Genomic DNA, 5,744 nt, shown 5'->3' with positions numbered 1-5,744 from the left:
GTATTGATATTTTCATTTGGATTTTACAGCTCGTCCTTGATCCCCTCTTTCGTTAGTACGTACGTGGCCTTATTCTTACTTCCCCGTCCTTGAATTAAACTTCTGCATCATGTGTTTGTGCCAATACATCACCTTTTTTTAATTAATTGCCAATTTGCAAAGGCCTGCTGGAAGTATTTTGTGCCCTTGAATTTCCTTTTGGTCTGACTGCAGTACTAGTTTCTTATCTCTGAAGCAACCCATTTTTAAGAACATTATCCTAGCCGCTTCAAGTATTTCAAATATGTGTACATTCACAAGAAGATGTTGACAATCCGAGGTTTGTGACCTATGAAGGCGGCATTCCCTTTTAAATCCTTTTCTTTTCTTTTCTTCGGTAGGAGCGCCAAATACATATTCTGTGGTTACCAGTTGCAAATGATGCTTTGCCCAAAGATGTTACAGCTAGACCTATGTATATCAGCCAAGGGGACTGTAGCCACCCTCCTTTCCCAAATTATCTAAGGTTTAGGCATTTTCGAAATTATCTGCGCGTTGGAGGTTTGTGACTTATAATGTGCTTGCGTTTTAATAATTGACATACTACAACCCTTGAATGAAATAGAGTATTTCCCATTTCTCTCATCTGCATGTGCAACTGATATGGTTTTATTGAGACGCAAGTCTTGTAAAGTTGCATGATCTTGATTTAAAAGCATGCAGTCAATTTGACAAAGGTCAACAATTACTTTTGACACCGCCGCTCAATTTTTTTTGTTGGTTGATCTCCAAATGCTTCAAGTTTGAAATCCTCAATATTAGCATTAGTTTTGTTGTTGATCACAAGAGATTTTTACAGCTATATGAACCAGTTTGGTTCGGTCTTGGACTGATTATACTATCATACTACCTTGAAGCTCAAAAGAAAGACCATGGAGTATGAAGCTGGCATATTGCCTTTTTTTCACATTGCTGGTGGAGAAGGACCAAAGATCATGGAGAGAGAAAAGCAATGGCTTCATGGTGGTCATTGGTGAGAGAAGCATGATGAGTAAGAAACCACGTTTGCCGAGACGAGGTTGGAAACGGGCTTTGCTCTTGAGTTCTCAATCGATACAATAGTGTGTAAATTTATGGTTTTATTTCATACAACCCACGGACACCTTGTGAAACAATGAGAGAAGAGATTGGATCGACACACCTTGTGATCCTAGGCTGATGCGGCGGCGGATTGGGAGACAGGATCTGCCTGGGAGTCCGGAGATGGGTTTTGCTGCACCGAATCGGTACCTGCATCCAGATTAGTTCGAGAAACAGATGCACCATAGTTCATGTGGTCATGTGGAAATAAAAGGATTGCATGTTCAGCAACGCGAGGCGGTATTGGAGAGGGTTGGTCATTGGTAAAAGGAAAATTTTGTTCATCAAAGATAACATCTTGTGATATATATATACGAGCGGTAGGTACGTGAAGACATTTATATCTTTTGTGATGAATGATGTACCCGACAAACACACACTATTGTGATCTAAACGCAAGTTTCTGAGTGTTATACGGGCGCAAGTTAGGCCAACATGCACACCCGAACGTGCGAAGAGATGCGTAGTCAGGCTTGGTGGAAAACAATTTTTCCATGGGACTCATATTGCCAATGACGCGGCTAGGTAGTCGGTTGATAAGGTAGCATGCGTACAAGTACGCCTCATCCCAAAAACGGAGGGGCATAGACGCATGCGATAATAAGGAGAGACCCATGTCAATAATGTGACGGTGCTTCCTTTCGGCCGAGCCATTTTGTTGGTGTGTGTGTGGACAAGAGACGTGGTGAGCAATGCCAAGTTGCCGAAAAAATGTGTTGCTAAGTTTTTCGTATTCCCCACCCCAGTCTGATTGAACACATAGGATTTTGCGAGATAGGAGGCGTTCAACATGGGCAAGAAAATCACGAAACACATCAAACACATCATACTTTTGTTTGAGAAGATAAATCCATAAAAATTTACAATAATCATCAATAAATGAAACATAGTACTGGGACCCACAAGAGGAGGTTTTGGCAGGTCCCCACACATCTGAGAAAATAAGTTCCAATGAAAACGAGGAAACATTCAAAGATCTAGGAAAAGGTAGTTGATGTGCTTTGCTCTGTTGACAAGCATTACACACATGGGTCAAAGCCCGACTCGACGATGCTAATTTATTGGACGCCAAAACATGATGAACAACTTGTGTGGACGGGTGGCTGAGTCTAGCATGTCAATCTTCAGCAGAGAGCCTAACTAAAGACAAGACATGAGAACGTGAAGGCCGAATGGGATAGAGCCCATTTTCACATCTGCCGTGAAGATGAACCATCTTGGTTGTCAAATCCTTCATAAGAAAATGAGTAGGATAATATTTTAGATAAGCATGATTGTCAATGGCAAGACGATTAACAGAAAGAAGGTTCTTGTCGGCATTGGGAACATGTAATATGTTGCGAAGTTTAAGATTGACAGAGGGTGTAGGAAGAAGGGCATGACCACGATGAGCTATGTGCAAACCTGATCCGTCGGGAGTGTGGATGTGGTCCCGTCCAGGGTACTTTTCCCTCACGGTGAGACGGTCCAGATCCGACGTGATATGATCGGTAGCCCCCGTGTCAGTGGACCAGGTAGGGTCGCCGAGGATGGATGGTGGTGAAGCGGCAGCGAGACCCACCATCTAGGAGTGTTGAGGTTGGAAGGCGTGGTTGTAGCGCTAAGCGCACTCCGAGGCATAGTGCCCAGGGCCCCGACAGAGCTGGCACTGCAGACGTGCATCCCCGCCACCGCCATGGTGACCGCGGTCACCACCACGATTACCGTTCTAACGATTGCCACCACCACCGCAGTCACCACGGTACCCGCCACGGTTGTTGTTGTTGTAGTCACCACGGTCACCAGAGTTGCCGCGACCCTTGTCGCGGTAGTTGCCCTTGCCACCGTTTGTTGGTGTTGCAGTTGTTGTCGCGGGCGACATAGTTGACGGAGGATCCACCCGTATGAAGTTGATGTTGGAAATATGCCCTAGAGGCAATAATAAAATGATTATTATTATATTTCTTTGTTCATGATAATTGTCTATTGTTCATGCTATAATTGTATTAACCGGAAACAGTGATACATGTTTGAATACATAGACCACAACATGTCCCTAGTGAGCCTCTAGTTGACTAGCTCATTGATCAACAGATAGTCATGGTTTCCCACTACTAGGAAAAGGGTTATAGATAGGATTGATACTAATGGCACACCAGGTAAGTAGTGCGCCACTACTATATACTAATGGCGCACCGGTTGGTGATGCGCCATTAGTGTGGAAGACACTAATGGCGCACCAAACACAAGGTGCGCCACTAGTATTTTTTTTTCATTTTTCCATACATACTAATGGCGCATCAGGTTGAAGTGCGCCATTACTAGTTCTAACTAGTAATGGCGCACCAGCCAGAAAATGCGCTATTACTGTATTTTTTTATTTCTTTTTTTTGCAAAACTACTAATGGCTCACCGTTTCACAGTGCGCCATTACTAGTTTAAACTAGTAACGGCGCACTATGACCGGGTGCGCCATTAGTATATATATATATATATTTTACTTTTTTACAAAACTACTAATGGCGCCCTCCCCGGCCCGCGCTCCACTGCCGCCGAGCACCCCCCGCACCCTTCCTCGCTCCACTGCCGCCGACGACCCACCACACCCTCCCCCGCTCCACCGCGACAAGGGTATTTAAATATTATTATTATTATTATTTGAATTGAAAATTATTATTATTATTATTATTTATTCATTGCTGTGTATTTAAGTATTTGTATGGAATTCAAAAATAAAAAGGTGTGACACCACAGTCCAAGAGTTAATATGATTGATATGGTACTATTATCACTAAGATATGATTTCTTTCTTGATAGGTCATCCGGAAGGAATGGAGAAGTTAAGCGTGTTGGGGTTGGAGTAGTGTGAGGATGGGTGGCCGAGCGGGAAGTTTGACCACAAGTGCAATTTGATTTTACATTAAACGTGCTGAGAGTTAAAAATGTCCGTTGTGAAATTAACAAGTCTGAAAAAAATTGAATTTCTTTTTGAAAAAAAGTTGGAAAAAAAATCAAAAATCTAGCCCGAGGGCAAAGCCGTCGGTGTAGCCTGTTCGACGTCTAACAGCCGTCATCTGTTAGCGATGGGCCTGCCAAGTCTACATCGAGGGCATCCTCTACGCCAACGTCAAATACCTGTACGCACATACCTGAAGGACCCGAGGGCGATACGCCCACGGCCGCCCTCGACTATAGCCTGTGGCGCGGGTTATTTGGCCTATGCCGACGGCGTCGGGCCGTCGGCCTATTGCCCGTTTCCTGTAGTGTCCATGAACTATTTTAAATATATGTAGTATCGATTGTTAAGAAGAATCTTGGGTGGAGTAAATTACGTCACCACAAGAAGATAGAAATTTCATGCATTGTGGAGGTTGCATGACATTGCGGTTTGGCTCCCCGGAACAATTACTCCTGCATATGAGCACTAAATTCGTAAAACCTGTTAAGAATAAAAAATCTTATGCCGTTGTACTGAATGAAATAGATGTACTGTTTATTGGTTTGAGGTTGCTTATCACGTATAAAAGAGTTATCTTGTTTGTTGATGTGAGCTTGCTTATTTTATAATCGCCGGAGACAGCTTACGTATCTGTACCATATACTATTTCCTACTATAATATATCATGGTATTGTCTATAAAAAAGATATCTTCTGTACTACGTAGAAACAACATTAAAAGGCAATGATGGAAATAAAATGTATTTTTTGGAGCGTCAACGTCTCGATGGTGATGATATGCTCGATTCGCTACGGTAGTATCGGGGATCCTTATACATTGCTCATTGTGATATATAGCTGCGACAGGCAACCTTGCGCTATTTGGCCAACCCATATAGGTAAATCAACAGAAAATCCGGGGCTGGTTTTTTCGGGTTTCTCTGCACGGTTCTTTCACTTTTTTGCTGCGGTTTTTCGATTGGTTTTCGCTATGTTTCTTTTATTTTTCCCTTTTTCCTGCTTTTTCTGTTTAGATTCTAAAGATGTTCGAATTTTAAAAATGTTCAGATTGTTCAAAACGTTCAGATTATGAAAATGTTTCAAAATTTGAAAATTGTTCAAATTTGAAAATCATTCAAATTTAAAAATCGTTCAGAATCTAAAATCATTCAATTTTAGAGTTGCTCAAATTATCCAGATTTCGTAAATTTTCAGATTATGAACAATATTAATGTAGAAATTTGTTCAAATTTTAAAATTGTTCAATTTTAAATCATTCAAATTTTAAAACGGTTCTGATTTTGAAAACACTAGAAAAAGAAAAGGACAAATAGTATTCATATTTTTCAAAATGTTCCGAATTTGAAAAGCATTCAGATTATCAAATTTATTTGTAATTTAGAAACGTTCTGATTTAAAAATCAGATCTGACATGGTCGCTCGCTGGCTCCTCGTCGCTCGTGATCGGTGGGGCAAAACCTATGTGCCGCTCAAACGTGGCCTAAACCACCACGCACGCAGAGCCTCGTTCATGTGCCGCTCTCTTATGGCCCAAATCACAGCTACCTCTTTTTTTTCTATTTTTTTCTGTTGTTTTTTTTACCTTTTTAAAAATTGGAATACTTTTAAAACTATGAACTAATTTTTTTATATCTGAACATTTTTCGTATTTAAACAAATTTAAAATTTAATTTTTTTTCAAATTTGAA

Source organism: Triticum aestivum, chromosome 1B, assembly GCF_018294505.1.
Source record: "Triticum aestivum cultivar Chinese Spring chromosome 1B, IWGSC CS RefSeq v2.1, whole genome shotgun sequence".
NCBI classification, from domain to species: domain Eukaryota; kingdom Viridiplantae; phylum Streptophyta; class Magnoliopsida; order Poales; family Poaceae; genus Triticum; species Triticum aestivum.
The sequence above is the reverse complement of the archived record's forward strand: the minus strand, read 5'-3'. Positions refer to the sequence as shown.